Here is an 18924-nt window from a genome sequence, read left to right as displayed (position 1 = left end):
CACTGTGTATGCATAATTCTTGCCTCCTCAATTTTATCATTAAACATTCTGTCTCCAACAATTATGCAAGTGATGAGTTGTACAGGAGCCTGTTGCCTTTAAAGTCACAGACTGACAGATCATACTGTCTCATGGATAGATAGAACACATCCAAATACGTGAATTGCGCCAAAGCAGATCTGGACGGGCGGTAGGTAGGACCAAAGCTAGACCTCCTACTATATGCTTGAGCAGCATTTAGAGCAAAGCACTTTCTACCTTTGGGTTCCAGACATTCTGCAGTGGAGCCAGTTTTCAATTTTTTCCACCGAAGCACAGAGCATTGATAGAGCACGTTAAAATGTGTGCTCCACAATGAAACCCAGTGGTCATGCATGGATGTGAGAGTTGGACTATAAAGAAAGCTGAGCGCCGAAGAATTGATGCTTTTGAACTGTGGTGTTGGAGAACTCTTGAGAGTCCCTTGCACTGCAAGGAGATCCAACCAGTCCATCCTAAAGGAGATCAGTCCTGGGTGTTCATTGGAAGGACTGATGTTGAAGCTGAAACTCCAATACCTTGGCCACCTGATGCAAAGAGCTGACTCATTTGAAAAGACTCTGATGCTGGGAAAGATTGAGGGCAGGAGGAGAAGGGGATGACAGAGGATGAGATGGTTGGATGGCATCACTGACTCGATGGACATGGGTTTGGGTAAACTCTGGGAATTGGTGATGGACAGGGAGGCCTGGGGTCCCAAAGAGTCAGACACAACTGAGTGACTGAACTGAACTGACTGAACTGAACAATGAAACATGACAAGAAGTTAAATCATTCTAATCGAATTGGCTTTTGAGTTCTAATTCCTATCATCTGATTATAACTCATCATAAACAGTGTGATAAGACAGTGATGGCCAACTCCCTAGAAATCACTCCTTTCATTTTGTAATGACAGCTGATTTGTTCTCCATGAAAGAAATTCTCTGAAATCAATAACATATTTGAATTACGATCTGATTGCTCTAAGAAAATATTTATCTAAACATATGTATTTAGAATTCACATAATATCAGCTTCTTCATGCTTCAGTGGAGGATTACTTGTGTCCACATGATCCACTCCAGATCACTCAGTTGGTCAGGCCCTGTACCTTCAGTGGTTAATTGGCCAACTTCCTGTCCTCTTGGACTCTAGAGTGTGGAAGAGCAAACAGTTCTTTTAGGAACTTCAATGCAGTGATAAATAATAGCAGGGTAAAGAAAGGATACAATGATGCCATCATATAAGAGAGAATTTAATCCAGATTGAGGGTAGGAAAAGGCTCCCACCAAGATATGATATTTAGATTTTCATTAGGTCTCATAGTAATAAGAAATTTTCATTTATTTCATCTTGAAATCCTCAATTCTGCACCAACCAATGGGAAGTAGCTGAACAATGTTAGGTATAGGTAGTTCTTTTCATATATTCTAATTGGAGGAAAATTGCTTTACAATGCTGTGATGGTTTCTTCCATCAGTTCAGTTCAGTCACTCAGTCGAGTCTGACTCTTTGCAACCCCATGGACTGCAGCACACCAGGCCTCCCTGTCCATCACCAACTCCGGGAGCTTACTCAAACTCATGTCCATCGAGTCGGTGATGCTGTCCAGCCATCTCATCCTCTGTTGTCCCCTTCTCCTCACACCTTCAATCTTTCCCAGCATCAGCGTATTTTCTAACAAGTCAGTTCTTCACATCAGGTGGCCAAAGTATTGGAGTTTCAGCTTCAGCTGAAATTCAGTCCTTCCAATGAATATTAAGGATTGATTTCCTTCAGCTTTGATTGGTTTGATGTCCTTGCAGTCCAAGGGACTTTCAAGAGTCTTCTCCAACACCACAGTTCAAACGCAGCAATTCTTCAGTGCTCAACTTCTTTATGGTCCAACTTTCACATCCATACATGACTACTGGAAAAACCATAGCTTTAACTAGATGGACGTTTGTCTGTATGCTCTCGAGGTTTGTCACAGCTTTTCTTCCAAGGAGCAAGCATCTTTTAATTTCATGGCTGCAGTCACCATCTGCAGTGGTTTTGGAACCCAAGGAAATAAAGTCTCTCACTGTATCCATTGTTTCCCCATCTATTTGCCATGAAGTGATGGGACCGGATGCCATGATCTTCGTTTCTTTGAATGTTGAGTTTTAAGCCAGCTTTTTCACTCTCCTCTTTCACCTTCATCAAGAAGCTCTTCAATTTCTCTTCGCTTTCTGCCATGAAGGTGGTCTCATCTGTGTATCCAAGGTTATTGATATTTCTCCCGGCAATTTTGATTCCAGCTTGTGTTTCATCCAGCCCGGCATTTTGCATAATGTACTCTGCATATAAGTTAAACAAGCAGGGTGACCATATACAGCCTTGAAGTGCTCCTTTCCCAATTTGGAACCAGTCCATTGTTCCATGTCCGGTTCTAACTGTTGCTTCTTGACCTGCACACAGATTTCTCAGGAGGAAGGTCAGGTGGTCTGGTATTCCTATCTCTTGAAGAAATTTTCCAGTCTGTTGTGATCCCCAAAGTCAAAGGCTTTGGCATAGTCAATGAAGCAGAAATAGATGTTTTTCTGGAACTCTCTTGCTTTTTCTATGATCCAATGGATGTTGGCAATTTGATCTCTGGTTGGTTCCTCTGTCTTTTCTAAATCCAGTTTGAACATCAGGAAGTTCTCAGTTCACATACTTTTGAAGCCTGGCTTGGAGAATTTTGAGCATTACTTTGCTAGCACGTGAGATGAGTCAACTGTGTGGTAGTTTGAACATTCTTTAGCATTGCCTTTCTTTGGGGTTGGAATGAAAACTGACCCTTTCCAGTCCTGTGGCCACTGCTGAGTTTTCCAAATTTGCTGGCATATTAAGTGCAGCATTTCAACAGCATCATCTTTTATTACTTGAGATAGCTCATCTGGAATTCCATCACCTCCACTAGCTTTGTTCACAGTGATGCTTCCTAAGGCCCATGTGACTTCACATTCCAAGATGTCTGCCTCTAGGTGAGTGATCACACCATCGTGGTTATCTGGGTCATGAAGATCTTTATTGTACAGTTCTTCTGTGCGTTCTTGCCACCTCTTCTTAGTATCGTCTGCTTCTGTTAGGTCTATACCATTTCTGTCCTTTATTGTGGTCATCTTTGCATGAAATGTTCCCTTGGTATCTCTAATTTTCTTGAAGAGATTTCTAGTCCTTCCCATTCTATTGTTTTCCTCTATTTCTTTGCATTGATCTGAGGAAGGCATTCTTAGCTCCCCTTGCTATTCTTTGGAACTGTGCACTCAGATGGGTATATCTTTCCTTTCCTCCTTTGCCTTTAGCTTCTCTTCTTTACTCAGCTATTTGTAAGGCCTCCTCAGACAACCTTTCTGTCTTTTTGCATTTCTTTTTCTTGAGAATGGTCTCAATAACTGCCTCCTGTACAATGTCACGAACCTCTGTCCATAGTTCTTCAGGCACTCTGTCAGATCTAATCCCTTGAATCTATCTGTCACTTCCACTGCATAATCGTAAGGGATTTGTGAGTCAGTCATATTCATACATACAAATGCCCTCCCTCTTGAGCCTCCTTTTCCTCTCCCCATTTCACCCCTCTAGGTCATGACAGATTGCCAGGTTGGGTTCCTTGTGTTACGCAGCAACTTCCCATCTACTATCTATTTTGCACATGGTAGTGTATATGTGTCAATGCTACTTCCTCCATTCACTGCACCCTCTCTTTTCCCTACTGTATCCCCAAGTCTGTTCTCTACATTTTCTTCTCCATTCCTTCCCTTCAAATAGGTTCCTCAGTACCATTTTTCTAGATTTCATATATACATATTAATATATCATTGGAGCTGGAGGAATCAACCTTCCTGACTTCAGACTATACTACAAAGCTACAGTCATCAAGACAAGATGGTACTGGTACAAAAACATAAATATAGACCAATGGAACAAGATAGACAGTCCAATGATAAACACACACCTATAGGAACTTAGAGGAGGCAAGAATATACAATGAAGAAAAGGGAGACTCTTCAACTGGACAACTACGTGTAAAAGAAGGAAACTAGAACACTTCCTAACACCATACACAAAAATAAACTCAAAATGGATTAAAGACTTAAATGCTCTCACAGGTAGTTTTAAATGCCAGCTAACTGTGTGAAATTAGATAAATTACTTAACTCTGAGTCTCAATGCCTTCATCTGTATAGACAGGAACCCAGGTCATGAGGGCTATTCTGAAGACTAATAAACTAATATATTTTAAGCTTCTGGGACAGAGATTGCATTAAATAAATGACAGTTCCTTTCACTCTAGTAATTTCTTCTACCACAAAACACTCTCTTATAAAATACAACTTTGATTTCTATCTAGTGAAAGTGGCCCCTACTTGGAATATATGACCAGCTGTGATTTATTTTTGGCACATTCCCATGGATGAAAAAATAAAGATGCATCCTCACATAAACTACTTTGTTATGGCAATATATTCAATTCAGGATGAACTGAAATATCACAGATCCTATCTTTTTCATAATATAAAACACAAAAAGAACATAAAAGAAAATTAAGGTATTCACTGTCCCACCACCATGGAAGGTGAATTCAGGTTGATGAAGGACAGATCAATTCCGGTAGTGAAGGAGTTTTGAAGGGATGAAGAACACTTTTAGGGAACCTGAAATAGATGTAGAATGCTTTTCAGGAGGCCAATGGAATGTAAAAGGGGAGAAATACAGTGTATTCCTGAATTTTCATGGGTTGGTTTGCTGTTCTCTTTCTCATGGGAGGGGAGTGGAGCTGGAGGTTGAGTTCAATCATCCCAGTTGTGTTGTCATGTTCGACTCTGCAACTCCATGAACTATAGCCCCCAGGCTTCCTCTGCCCATGAGATTTTCCAGGCAAGAATACTGGAGAGGGTTGGATCGCCATTTCCTTCTCCAAGGGATCTTTCTAACACAGGGATCAAACCAGAGTCTCCTGCATTGCAGCAGATTCTTTACTACTAAACCACCTGGGAAGCCCACTTCTGAGTTACACTGTTTAATTCCAGTAAGTAAAATGTTTCTCTGAGTTCTCTGAGTACTGCAGAAAATTAATCAAACCCAAGAGTCATTGGAACCTCTAATCTATAGTTCAGAACCTCAGGTGACAACCCTGGCTTGCAATTGGTGGCTAAAATTGGGGAATGGGGGAACAGTCATGTAGGACTGGACACTGAACCTGTGGATCTGATGCTGTCCCAAAGGTACACAGTGTCAGAACTGAGTTAACTGCTTGTGGCGTTGGAAAACCCACACCATGGAATTGGTCTTGAAATTGCAGGCGGCTACTTACTCCAGAATTCTTGGGCTTTCCTGGTGGCTCAGGTGGTAAAGAATCCACCTGCAATGTCGGAGACTGGGTTTGATTTCTGGGTTGGGATGATCCTCTGGAGGAGGGCATAGCAACCCCCTCAGTTTTCTTCCAGGATTCTGGAGAATCCCCATGGACAGAGGAGCCTGGTGTGCTAGTCCATGGGATTGCAAAGAGTTGGACACGACTGAGTGACTAAGCACAGGTAATCCTTTACTGTTTTCATCAAACTTAGTTCTATCATAAAGATTTTTAAAAATAAAAGAATTACAGATACTAATATAAAAAACCTACATACTCACTATGTACACTTATTACATGTTTATAATTTATAATATATTTCAGATTTGTAATTTTTAATAAATTGCATATTTTGTTAGAGTGATAAAATATTAGAGTTGAAGGCCATCCTACTCTTCTGCCTAAGGTGACTGACTTGTCCCAGGACTTTCCCAACTGTAGCACTGAAAGTCTCATACCCAGGAAACCCCTCTGTTCTGGGCAATCTCAAAAATCATCTGTACTTGTCTCAGTTCAGTTCAGCTCAGTTGTTCAGTCATGTCTGACTCTTTGTGACTCCACGGACTGCAGCATGCCAGGCTTCCCTGGCATGGTCCATCACCAAATCCCAGAGCTTGCTCAAACTCATGTCCATCAAGTCAGTGATGCCATTCAACTATCTCATCCTCTGTTGTTCCCTTTTCCTTCTGCTCTCAATCTTTCCCAGCATCAGGGTCTTTTCAAATGAGTCAGTTCTTATCAGGTGGCCAAAGGATTGGAGCTTCAGCCTCAGGATCAGTCCTTCCATTGAACATTCAGGACATTTCTTTTAGGACTGACTGGTTTGATCTTGCAGTCCAAGGGACTCTCAAGAGTCTTCACCAACATCACAGTTCAAAAGCATCAATTCTTTGGTGCTCAGCTTTCTTTATGGTCCAACTCTCACATCCATACATGACTACTGGAAAAACCATAGCTCTGACTAGATGGACCTTTGTCAGCAAAGTAATGTTTCTGTTTTTTAATATGCTGTCTAGGTTGGTCATAACTTTTCTTCCAAGGAGCAAGAGCAAGCATCTTTTAATACTTTTCTCAACACCCCTCTGCAGGGGCTTCGCTGATAGCTCAGTTCGTAAAGAATCTGCCTGCAATGCAGGAAACCCCAGTTCAATTCCTGGATAGGGGAGATCCCCTGGAGAAGGGATAGGCTACCTACTCCAGTATTGTTGGGCTTCCCCCATATTTACACATTTACCACATATGCATGTTTCTTTTAAATAGAAGTATTCTCTGCATTTAACTTTACACAAACAGTACCACGTTTGGCACATTCTTTTTCTGTTCACTGTTTTTCACAGAGCATTACCATTTTGCGATTTACTATAATGATACACTAACATGCATGGATTTAATTGCTATATACCATTCTACTGTATGAATATACTCATTTACTTATCCATTCTCCTCTGAAAGGAATTTATGTTGCTCCCAATGTTTTATTATTTTAATTAATGTGTCAACCAGTGTTAAAATGTCTCCTGGTATGTATTTGGGTGTATTTGGGAGTTTTCTAGGGGAGATAGGTAGGAGGGGTATTGCTGCATCATAAAGGATGCCCACCTTCATCTTTTCTGCATGTGGTCAGATTCTTCCTCAAGTGTTGATAGTGGTTTGTGTTTCCCCACCAGCAGTGTGAGTTCCCTTTCACGCTGTCCACAATGCTCGGTGCTATCAGAATTACAGAGTGTTGACAGCCTGACAGCTCTGGACCGTCTTGCGCTGTTTTAAACTGCACTTCCCTGTTTTGGCTAGCTAGGGGCAGCATCTCCCATATGTGTATTGCCCTTCAGGTTTTCTGCTCTATTATTCCTTTCGAGTGACACGTTGTCCATTTTCCTTGTGAGGCATTCTGGACACTAATCTTTTGTGAATCATATGAATTGCAATTCTACAAGTGGGAAATTTGCCTATGGAATTATTGCCTTGCATAATTAAAAAACAGCTTCCCAGGTGGCACTAATGGTAAAGACTCCATCTGCCAATGCAGAAGACACAAGGGATGCAGGTTCGATCCCTGGGTCAGGAAGATCTCCTGGAGGAGGAAATGGCAACCTACTCCAGTATTCTTACTGGGAAAATTCCCTAGGCAGAGGAATCTGGTGGACTACTGTTCATGGGGTTCGAAGAGTCGGACATGACTGAACAACTGAGCGTGTATGCACATATTCAAAAGGACATTTTTAAAGACTGAAATATAATTCATATACCATAAAATTCATCATTTTAAAGTACAGAGTTCAGTGATTTAGTATATCTCTTCTTTCACTATTTGTGCATTTCATCTTTTATTTTAGAAATCTTTCTTGTCCTGATATGATCGTGACATTCTACCCTCTTTTTTAAATGTTGTTAATGTTTGCTTCTTGTCTTTCTGTAATTAGTCCATTTTGGGTGAAGTGTGATGGGCTAGTTTGATGTTTATCCACGTAGTTACTTTCTCAGCATTATTTATTAAATAATACGTCCACCTCTACTGGTTTGTAATGCCATCTCTGTCACCTAACAAGTCCCACAGATACATGAGTCAATTTCTAAGCTCTATATTCTATCAGTTTATCTGTGATCTGTCAAACTCAACAACAACAAAAAAATGGTTTTGTGGGTTTTGATTAGAATTTCACCGAATTTATACATAGTTCATGAAGAACTGACATATCTGAATATTGACATCCTTATACTCCCATCTGCAATTTGGTATATCTCAATTTCTATAGGTCTCCCTTTCATCTCTTGAAACTTTTATATATTTATATTACTCCATAAGTGCCATGCATAAATTAGTGGATTTCTTAGTAGATACTCAATCTTTGGTGTTGTAAATGAGATTTGTGTACACACACACACATCACATTTTCTGAGTGTTGTTGATGTACAGGGATGCACTAATTTTCATACATTGATCTTACATCCTGCCATCTTAATGAATTTTCTCATTCACTTTTATGGTCTGAGGAATATAGGTAATCACATCACTTGTAAATAATAACAATTTAGGTCCTTCCTTTTCAATTTGTATCATCTCTTTTTCATTTGTCTTGTTGACCAAGACAGCAGGATGCTGAATAGAGAGGTGTTAGATGCTACCTTGGGCTTTCCCAGTAGCTCAGAGATAAAGAATCTGTCTGCCAGTGCAGGAGCTGCAGGAGATAGGAGTTTGATCCATCAGTCGGGAAGATCCCCTGGAGGAGGAAGTCCAGTATTCTTGCCTGGAGAGTCCCATGGACAGAGGAACCTGGCAGGCTATAGTCCACGGGATTGCAGTTAGCTTGTCTTACAGTTGCCTTTAAAGGGAAGGGTTATAACATTACAGAATCGAGTATGATGTCTGAGGTAGGGTTTTACGTTGGTTTTTTTTTTTTCCCGAGATCTTTATTCGGTTAGGAAATTTTCCTATTTGTAGTTTAAGTTTTTTTTTAACTCTGAGTGATGGATTTCATTGATTGCTGTTTCCTTCAAAGATCATCTTATAATTACTCTCCTTCAAGAAGTCTTCTTAGCACCCTAAATTTGGACGAAAAACTCCTCCTCTCTGATTTAACTGTGTTGAGTCCTTTCCACAGCCTATTAAATTGAAAACTATGTTCTCCAAGCATCTTCCCAGGTGGCACAGTGGTAAAGAATTGCCTGCCAATGCAGGAGCCCCAGAAGACATGGGTTTGCTCTCTGGGTTGGGAAGATCCCCTGGAGGAGGAAATGGCAACCCACTCCAGTATTCTTGCCTGGAGAATCCTATGCACAGAGGAGCCTGATGGACTATAGTCCATGGGGTCGCAAACAGTCAGACATAAGCATGCACACACGTAAAAAATACGTTTCCCAGTAGCTTATAAGCCATTCAGGAGCAGGAACTGTGTTTGATTCACAGCTATGTCCTCTAGTACCTGGTATAGAAGACAGAATATCTCTGTACATATTATAAAAATAAATTGCTGGGAACATGTTCTAGAAACTTCATGTAGCCCTTCATAAGAACAAAGTTTTTCACAATGAAGCTTAATTTACATAGGCAATTATGATTGAATAGAGTTGACTCAAAAAAGTTTTAGATATCTACATATTTATATTTGCTCTTAATAATACATAAAATATGCTTACGTAAAACATATAACACATGCCTTCTGAGAAACAATGGCTACCTTCTTATAGCAAACATTATTTCCTGTGTGTGTACTCAGTCTTTTCTGATTCTTTGAGATCCTGTGGACTGTAGCTTGCCAGGCTCCTCTATCCAAGGGGTTTTCCAGGCAAGAATGATGGAGTGGGTTGCCATTTCCTCCCCCAGGGGATCTTCCTGACCAAGGGATTGAACCTGGTTTTCCTGCATTGGCAGGCAGATTCTTTACTACTGTGTCACCTGGGAAAGCCAAACATAATTTGTTACTACATTAAAAAAAATCCAATTACTTAAACTAAACAAACAAACAAACAAACCCGTTTTTTTAACATGACATTCTCTGCAAATCTCCACGTGTTCACTGACCTGGCAGCTCTCCAAGCCTGTTCTTTTGCATTCTCATGGAAGTTTCATTAGAAAGGCATGATTGATTAAATCACTGGTCATTGATACTGAGCTCAGTCTCCATTCCCTCTTCCCTCCTCACAAGTTCAGAGTTTGGGACTCAAAGTTCCAACTCTCTAATCATAGGGTTGGTTTCCCTGACAACCAGCCCCCACCCTCAAGTGCTTTCCAAAAGTCACCTCGTTAACATTAAAATCAAGTTTATATTTATTTTAACATTATATTATTTAGCTTTCTATCATTATTAAAACGAAAACAAGACTCCTACGGACTTTGTGCTCAGTATGTACCTTTCATAGGTGTTTTTTTTTGTTTTTCATATCTAAGTGCTCAGAACATTTGAATTCATTTAATTCAAATGATGTTCTTGCCAATGACAAAGGGGTTTCAAGCTGTATTATGTTTCTGTCCTTATTTGAACAGCCTCACTTTTTTTTTTTTTTCAGAATGCTCAGCTACTTCATGAGTACAGGACCTCAAATGCCATTTGGAAATGTGAAACCTCTATCTTTTAACTCAGTTTTGCTTTCATGCATAACATGGCTCTAACACCACAGCTTTGATATTTATTAGCTGTCTTTGCAAAACTTGGGGCAATACATCTTTCACATTTCGAGAAGAAAAGAAACTGAATCCCACCAGGATCTCCATTATTAGTTCTTCCTCCATCTTTTATCACCTGGCTCACTATGTCCAAACCATTGTCTAACCCAGTCGTTTGGTTTATGTTCAATATCATACAGTTATCATCTTACTTACATAGCAGTTTTCCTTTATTTTCAATACAGTCCTGCTTTTAGTCTGCCTCATTATTAACAGTAATTAGGTACTCACTTGCATCCTCTGATCCTACAAATTCTACTAATTCTAAGGAACACTCAATAAACAACATCTTTATGTTGGATTCTATCTCCAGGAAATGTCAGTCCAATTTTATCAGCAGCAAAACTGAAACACTGCTTTCCATATTCATCACAGAATGTTTATTTTCCATGGAGAAAAGTGGCTGGATGAAATGTTTGAGAGTCAAGTGAGAAATTGTTTACTTTGCAAATTGGGCCAGTTCTCCTTTTGAAACAAAGTGAGGTTTCTAATTGTCAAGTACTTAATTCCCTGATCAAAAATGGAGGTAGGAATGGGAGAACAAGATGGTGGAGGAGTAGGTGAACGTGGAGTCCATCTCTCTCCATGGAGACATCAGGAATACACCTCAGGTACAGAAGTGCATGCAGAACCCCAGCTGAGAGTAGACAGGAGTACCTGACTAATGGAAAAGAATATATAGAACCATGCAAAAATCGTCAACAGCAGTGCTTGCCCTGGGATTGCTCCACAATTGCTAAACTCCAGCTCCCAGCCACTGCACCTTCCAGTGGACCAGCGTTCCTGTCCAGGAGATCAAGCCCTGCTCCTTTGGAGTGGGAGCACTGACTCCAAGACCCTAGACTACCAGAGAACTAAGCCTAGGGAGTATCAAATGGTGAGAACTCACACAAAGGAAACCACCTGAATACAAGACCTGGCATCACCCAACCACCAGTAGTACCCTGTGTAGGCACCTCATCTAAACAACAAACAGCAAAAATACAAACCCAATCATCAGCAGACAGGATTACCACCTCACTTGGCCTTGCCCATCAGAGGAAAAACAAACAAACAAAAACTCAGCATAAATCTCACCCTTGTGTGAAGCTTACACAAACCACTGGACCAACCTTATAAGGGCAGAAACCAAAAGGAAGAAAGAAATCAACCTTCTTCAAGGAAAGAATTCAACTTTCCCTGAAGCCTGGGAAAAGGAGACCTCAAACACAATAAGTAAAAAAAAAAGAAAAAAAGAAAAAGAAAAAGCTGAGAAATATTACACAAATGAAGGAACAAACTAGAAACACAGAAGTCCAAATAAATGAAGAGGAAATAGGCAAACTATTTAAAACAGAATTCAGAATAATGATAGTAAAGATAATCAAAAACCTTGAAAACAAAATGGAGAAAATGCAAGACTCAATTACCAAAGACTTAGAAGAATGAAAGAATAAACATACAGAGACAAACAACACAATTACTGAGATTAAAAATACTCTAGAAGGAATCAATAGCAGAATATCTGAAGCAGAAGAACGAATCAGTGGGCTGGAAGATAAAATGGTGGAAATAACTTCTGAAGAGCAGAATAAAGTAAAAAGAATGAAAAGAACTGAGGACAGTCTCAGAGACCTCTGGGACAATATCAAACACACCAATATTTGAATTATAGGGGTCTCAGAAGAAGAAGAGAAAAAGAAAGGGTATGAGAAAATTTTTGCAGAGATTATAGTTGAAAATTTCCCCAACATGGAAAAAGAAATAGTCAATCAAGTCCAAGAGGCACAGAGAGTCCCATACAGGATAAACTCAAGCAGAAACATGCCAAGACACATACTGATCAAACTAACAAAGACTAAACACAGATACAAGGGAAACCCCATATGCTTAACAGCTGATCTTTCAGCAGAAACTCTGCAGGCCAGAAGGGAATGGCAGGATATATTTAAAATACTGAAAGGGAAAAATCTACAACCAAGATTACTGTACCCAGCAAGGATCTCATTCAAAACTGATGGAGAAATAAACAGCTTTTCAGACAAGCAAAATTTAAGAGAATTCAGTACCACAAAACCAGCTTTACAACAAATGTTAAAGGGACTTATATAGTCAAGAAATACAAGAGAAGAAGGATCTACAAAATCAACCCCAAACAATTAAGAAAATGGCAAAGGGAACATATATATATATTGATAATTACTTTAAATGTAAATGGATTAAATGCTCCAACCAAAAGACACAGATTGGCTGAGTGGATACAAAAAGAAGACCCATATATATGTTGTCTACAAGAAACCCACTTCAGACCTAAAGACACATATAGACTGAAAGTGAGAGGATGGAAAAATACATTCCATGCAAATGGGAAGCAAAAGAAAACTGTAGTAGCAATCCTAGTATCAGACAAAATAGATCTTAAAATAAAGAAGATTGCAAGAGATAAAGAAGGATACTACATAATGAGCAATGGATTACCAAGAGGAAGACATAACAATTGTAAATATCTAGACACCCAACATAGGAGCACTTCAATACATAAGACAAACACTAACAGACATAAAAGGAGAAATTGACAGTAGCACAGTAACAGTAGGAGACTTTAACACCCCACTCACACCAATGGACAGGTCATCAAAACAGAAAATTAATAAGGAAGCACAAGTCTTAAGTGATACATTAGATGAGATGGATCTCATTGATATCTTCAGGACACTCCATCCAGATGAAGAATAATACACCTTCTTCTAGAGTGCACATGGAACACTCTCCAGGACAAACCACATCTTGGGTCACAAATCAAACCTTAGTAAATTTAAGAAAATTGAAATTGTTTCAAGCATCTTCTCCAATCACAATGTTATGAGACTAGATATCAATTAAAAGAAAAAAAACTGTAAGAAACACAAACACATGGAGATCAAACAACACGTTTCCAAAAAGCCAACAGGTCACTGAAGAAACCAAAAGAAAAATTAAAAGAATTCTAGAAACAAATAACAATGAAACATGATAACTCAGAACGTATGGGATTCAGCAAAAGGACTCCTAAGAGGGAAGTTTATAGCAATACAATCATATATCAAGAAACAAGAAAAACATCGAATAGACAACCTAACTTTATACCTAAAACAACTGGAAAAAGGAAAAAAACCCCACAAAATTAGTAGAAGGAAATAAATTATAAAGATCTGAGCAGAAATAAATGGAAAAGAAATGAAAGAAACAATAGTAAAAATTAATAAAACTAAAAGCTGGTTCTTTGAGAAGACAAACAAAATTGACAAACATTTAGCCAGACTCATCAAGAAAGAAAGACACAAGAAACAAATCAACAAAATCAGAAATGAAAAAGGAGAGGTTATAATAGACAATGCAGAAATACAAAGGATTATAGGAGACTATTATGAACAACTATATGGCAATAAAATAGATAATCTGAAAGAAATGGACAGATTCTTAGAAAAGTTCATTCTTCCAAGACTGAACCAGGAAAAACTAGAAATCATGAACAACCCAATTACAAGCACTGAAATTGAAGCTGTGATCAAAAATGTCCCCCAAAACAAAAACCCACGACCAGATGGCGTCACAAGAGAATTCTATCGAACATTTAGAGAAGAGCTAATGCCTGTCCTTCTAAAACTTTTTCAAAAAATTGCAGAGGAAGGAACACTTCCAAACTCATTCTATAAAGCCACTGTAACCCAATACCAAAACCAGACAAAGACAACACACACAAAAAGAAAACTACAGGCCAATATCACTGATGAACATAGATGCAAAAATCCTCAACGAAATTTTAGCAAACAGAATTCAGCAACATGTCAAAAGGCTCATACACTATGATCAAGTTAGGTTTATTCCAGGGATGCAAGGATTCTTCAATATACACAAATCAATCAATGTGATACACCATATTAACAAATTTAAAGATAAAAACCATATGATAATCTCAATAGATGCAGAAAAAGCCTTCGACAAAATTCAGCACCCATTTATGATTAAAACTTCAAAAATGGACATCAAAGGAACCTGCCTCGACATGGCCTAGAGCAAACATTTCTCTCAGTGGTGAAAAACTGAAAGCATTCCCCCTTTCATTCAGGAACAAGACAAGGGTGTCCACTCTTACCACTGTTGTTCAACATAGTTCTGGAAGTCCTAGCTACAGAAATAAAATGAATTCAGATTAGAAAAGAAGAAGCAAAGCTCTCAGTTTGCAGATGACATGATATTGTACATAGAAAAGCCTAAAGATAGTATCAGAAAGTTACTAGAGCTAATCAGTGAATTTAGCAAAGTTGCAGCATACAAAATCAATACACAGAAATCACTTGCATTTCTATGTACTAACAATGAAAAATCAGAAAGAGAAATTAAGGAATCAATCCCATTTACCATTGCAACAAAAAGAATTAAATATCTAGGAATAAACTTACCTACAGAGGCAAAAGAACTGTACATAGAAAATTATAAGACACTAATGAAAGAAATCAAAGATGACATAAACAGATGGAGAGATGTTCCATGTTCCTGAGTAGGGAGAATCAATATTGTGAAAATGACTATACTACCAAAGGCAATCTACAGATTCAATGTGATCCCTATTAAATTACCAATGGCATTTTTCACAGAACCAGAACAAAAAATTCACAATTCATAGGGAAACACAAAAGACCCTGAATAGACAAAGCAGTCTTGAGAAAGAAGAATGGAACTGGAAGAATCAACCTTTCTGACTTCAGACTATACTACAAAGCTACAGTCATCAATATAGTATGGTACTGCCACAAAAACAGAAATATAGACCAATGGAACAAGATAGAAATCCCAGAAATAAACCCATGCCCCTATAGGTACCTTATTTTTCAAAAATAGCCTCTTCAATAAATGGTGCTGGGAAAACTGGACAGCTACACATAAAAGGATGAAATTAGAACACTTCCTAACACCATACACAAAGATAAACTTAAAATGAATTAAAGACCTAAATGTAAGGCCAGAAACTATAAAACTCTTAGAGGAAAGCATAGGCAGAACACTCAATGACATAAATCAAAGAAAGACCCTCTATGACCTACCTCCTGAAGTAATGGAAATAAAAACAAAAGTAAACAAGTGGAACCTGATTAAACTTAAAGGCTTTTGCACAGCAAAGGACACTATAAGCAAGGTGAAAAGACAATCCTCAGAATGGGAGAAAATAATAGCAAATGAATCAACTGACAAAAGGTTAATTTCCAAAATATACAAGCAGCTCATACAACTGAATACCAGAAAAACAAACAACTCAATCAAAAAGTGGGAAAAAGACCTAAGCAGACATCTCTCCAAAGATGACATACAGATGGCTAACAAACACATGAAAAGATACTCAACATCACTCTTTATTAGAGAAATTAAGTCAAAACTATAACGGGATATTACCTCACACCAATCGGAATGGCCATCATCAAAAACTCTACAAACAATACATGCTGGAGAGGGTGTGGAGAAAAGGGAATGCTTTTGCACTGTTGGTCGGAATATAAATTGACACAGCCACTATGGAAGATGGTATTGCGATTCCTTAAAAAACTAGGGATAAAACCACCATACGACCCAGCAATCTGACTCTTAGGCATATCCCCTGAGGAAACTAAAATTGAAAGAGACACATGTACCCCATTGTTCATTGCAGTACTATTTAAAATAGCTAGAACATGGAAGCAACCTAGATGTCCATCAACAGATGAAAGGATAAAGAAGTTGTGGTACATATACACTATGGAATATTACTCAGCCATAAAAAGGGACACATTTGAGTCAGTTCTAATGAGGTGGATGAACCTAGAACCTATTATATAGAGTGAAGTAAATTAGAAAGAGAAAGATGAATATTGTATTATAACCCACATATACAGAATCTAGAAACATGGTACTGAAGAATTTATTTTCAGGGCAGCAATGGAGAAACAGACATAGAGTACAGACTTATGGACATGGGGAGAGGGGAAGAGAGGGTTAGATGCATGGAAAGAGTAACATGGAAACTTACATCACCATACGTAAAACAGGTAGCCAACGGGAATTTGCTGTATGGCTCAGGAAACTCAAACAGTGGCTCTGTATCAACCTAGAGGGGTGGGGTGGGGAGGGACATGGGAGGGAAGTCCAAAAGGGATGGGATATCTGTATACCTATGGCTGATTCTGTCTAGTCAAGGCCACGTTTTTTCCTGTGGTCATGTATGGATGTGAGAGTTGGACTGTGAAGAAGGCTGAGCGCCGAAGAATTGATGCTTTTGAACTGTGGTGTTGGAGAAGACTCTTGAGAGTCCCTTGGACTGCAAGGAGATCCAACCAGTCCATTCTGAAGGAGATCAACCCTGGGATTTCTTTCTTTCTTTCTTTCTTTTTAAAATTTATTTGGCTGCACTAGCTCCTAGCTGCAGTATGTGGGATCTTTAGTTGTGGTGTGTGGGTTCTAGTTCCCTGACCTGGGATCGAACCCAGGGCTCCTGCATTGGGAGCACAGAGCCCTCACCACTAGACCACCAGGGAAGTCCCTGGGATTTCTTTGGAAGGAATGATGCTAAAGCTGAAGCTCCAGTACTTTGGCCAGCTCATGAGAAGAGTCTACTCATTGGAAAAGACTCTGATGCTGGGAGGGACTGGGGGCAGGAGGAGAAGGGGACGACTGAGGATGAGATGGCTGGATGGCATCACGGACTCGATGGATGTGAGTCTGAGTGAACTCCAGGAGATGGTGATGAACAGGGAGGTCTGACGTGCTGCGATTCATGGGGTCACAAAAGAGTCAGACACGACTGAGTGACTGAACTCAACTGATGGCTGATTCATGCTGAGGTTTGACAGGAAACAACAAAGTTCTGTAAAGCAATTATCCTTCAATGAAAAATAAATAAATTTAAAAAAAAAGTCAAAAATGGACCAATAGTTCCCAAGTCATACATTCCATCATAAATGGTACTAAAAAGTATAATATCTCAAAGTGTTCACTCTAAATCTTTTCTCTATGGAATAAATAAAAATAATCTTCATTTGGTGGCTTCTCACCTTTGTCCCTCATCTTAGTGGTATCTAAGGGGCTTCCCTGGTGGCTCAGATGGTAAAGAATCTGCTTGCAATGCTGGAAACCCAGGTTCAATCCCTGGGTCATGAAGATCCCTTGGAGAAGGCAATGGCAACTCACTCCGGTATTCTTGCCTGGAAAACTCTGTGGACAGAGGAGCCCTGTGGGCTACAGTCCATGGGGTCACAAAGAGTCAGACACAACTGAGCAGCTAACACTTTCACTTAGTGAGATCTAAGAATGTGTCCTTTCTACATGAAACCAGCTATCTTATTTCCAGAAAAATACTGAATTATTTTATTTTAGTTTTGTTAGACATGACCAATAAGATTATGTAATCTATCAATAAAAGTCTATAAAAGTAAGTATCTACCTTTTGTCTTACCTAAAGTTTAACCTTCCTTTTCTAGCAACACTGACCAACATGGTTTTTCCCAAACTGATCATTTCCTTTATTAAATCTCTGCGTTTATAGCAGAGACTCTGTCTGGAATCCACTTCCTTTTCTTCACTGTTCACTTATATAAAAATCTACTTTCTTTAAAACTGTTCAAATTTCATATTTATGAGGCTTTTTCTAAAGCCTCATCTCTTTCTAGACACACACACATACACACACTTAATTGCTTTCTCTCTTCTCAGCCCTTCAATAACACTTCATAGATTAATTCACTGAATTAAAATTATTTGTCTACATCTTTTTCTCTTATTAGACTGAGAGATCATAAAGGTCAGGCAACATCATTTATTCATCTTTGGATCCTATGCTGCCATGGTAACAGACACTCAATATATATTTGTAAATAATTGATTGCATATAATGTTGACTTTTGGAAAAATTATCCTTAAATTCTAAAAACTAACATTGTTACTTTTCTATATGGAAGTGAATATCTGTGACCATAATGAGCAAAAGTAGGCATGCCATTTTAAATAGATTTACGTCAAATAGACTTATTGTAGTGATCATTTTGCAGTATATACAAATATTAAATCATTATGTTGTACATCTGAAATCAATATAATGTTACATATCAATTATATCTTGATTGTTAAAAGTATTTTTTAAAGTTTAATTTTTAAATTGTTTTCACAAGATGTGAATTTAAAATTTTCTAACTGAAAAAGGGGGTAGATCTGAATTTATTTGTCAAAATTAACTCATATTTAGAATATAAAATATGTAAAAGGGAGAGATCTGAGTCAAATAATACTTTCAAACTAAAAGGTAAATTGAATGCTAGCTTTTGGGATCTATTTGAAAACAATTCTTAATGGTTAATTTTTAAAAGTTTAGAAAGGGTAGCTGAAATAAGCAGAATTAAGGGCTA

At 38.6% G+C, this 18924-nt stretch overlaps 1 protein-coding gene and 1 non-coding gene across 2 annotated transcripts in view; both read right to left on the bottom strand.

Moving 5' to 3' along the window:
- CYYR1 (cysteine and tyrosine rich 1) overlaps positions 1-18924 on the bottom strand; it is a 116833-nt gene that overhangs the window by 88236 nt on the left and 9673 nt on the right. The gene's annotated exons all lie outside the window — the stretch shown is intronic.
- TRNAG-CCC (transfer RNA glycine (anticodon CCC)) lies at positions 16989-17061 on the bottom strand. The gene has a single exon. It is a non-coding gene; the product is annotated as a tRNA-Gly (tRNA).

Source organism: Budorcas taxicolor, chromosome 1, assembly GCF_023091745.1.
Source record: "Budorcas taxicolor isolate Tak-1 chromosome 1, Takin1.1, whole genome shotgun sequence".
In the NCBI taxonomy this organism is placed as follows: domain Eukaryota; kingdom Metazoa; phylum Chordata; class Mammalia; order Artiodactyla; family Bovidae; genus Budorcas; species Budorcas taxicolor.
Note: the sequence above shows the minus strand (reverse complement) of the source record. Positions and strands in the feature narration are given on the sequence as shown.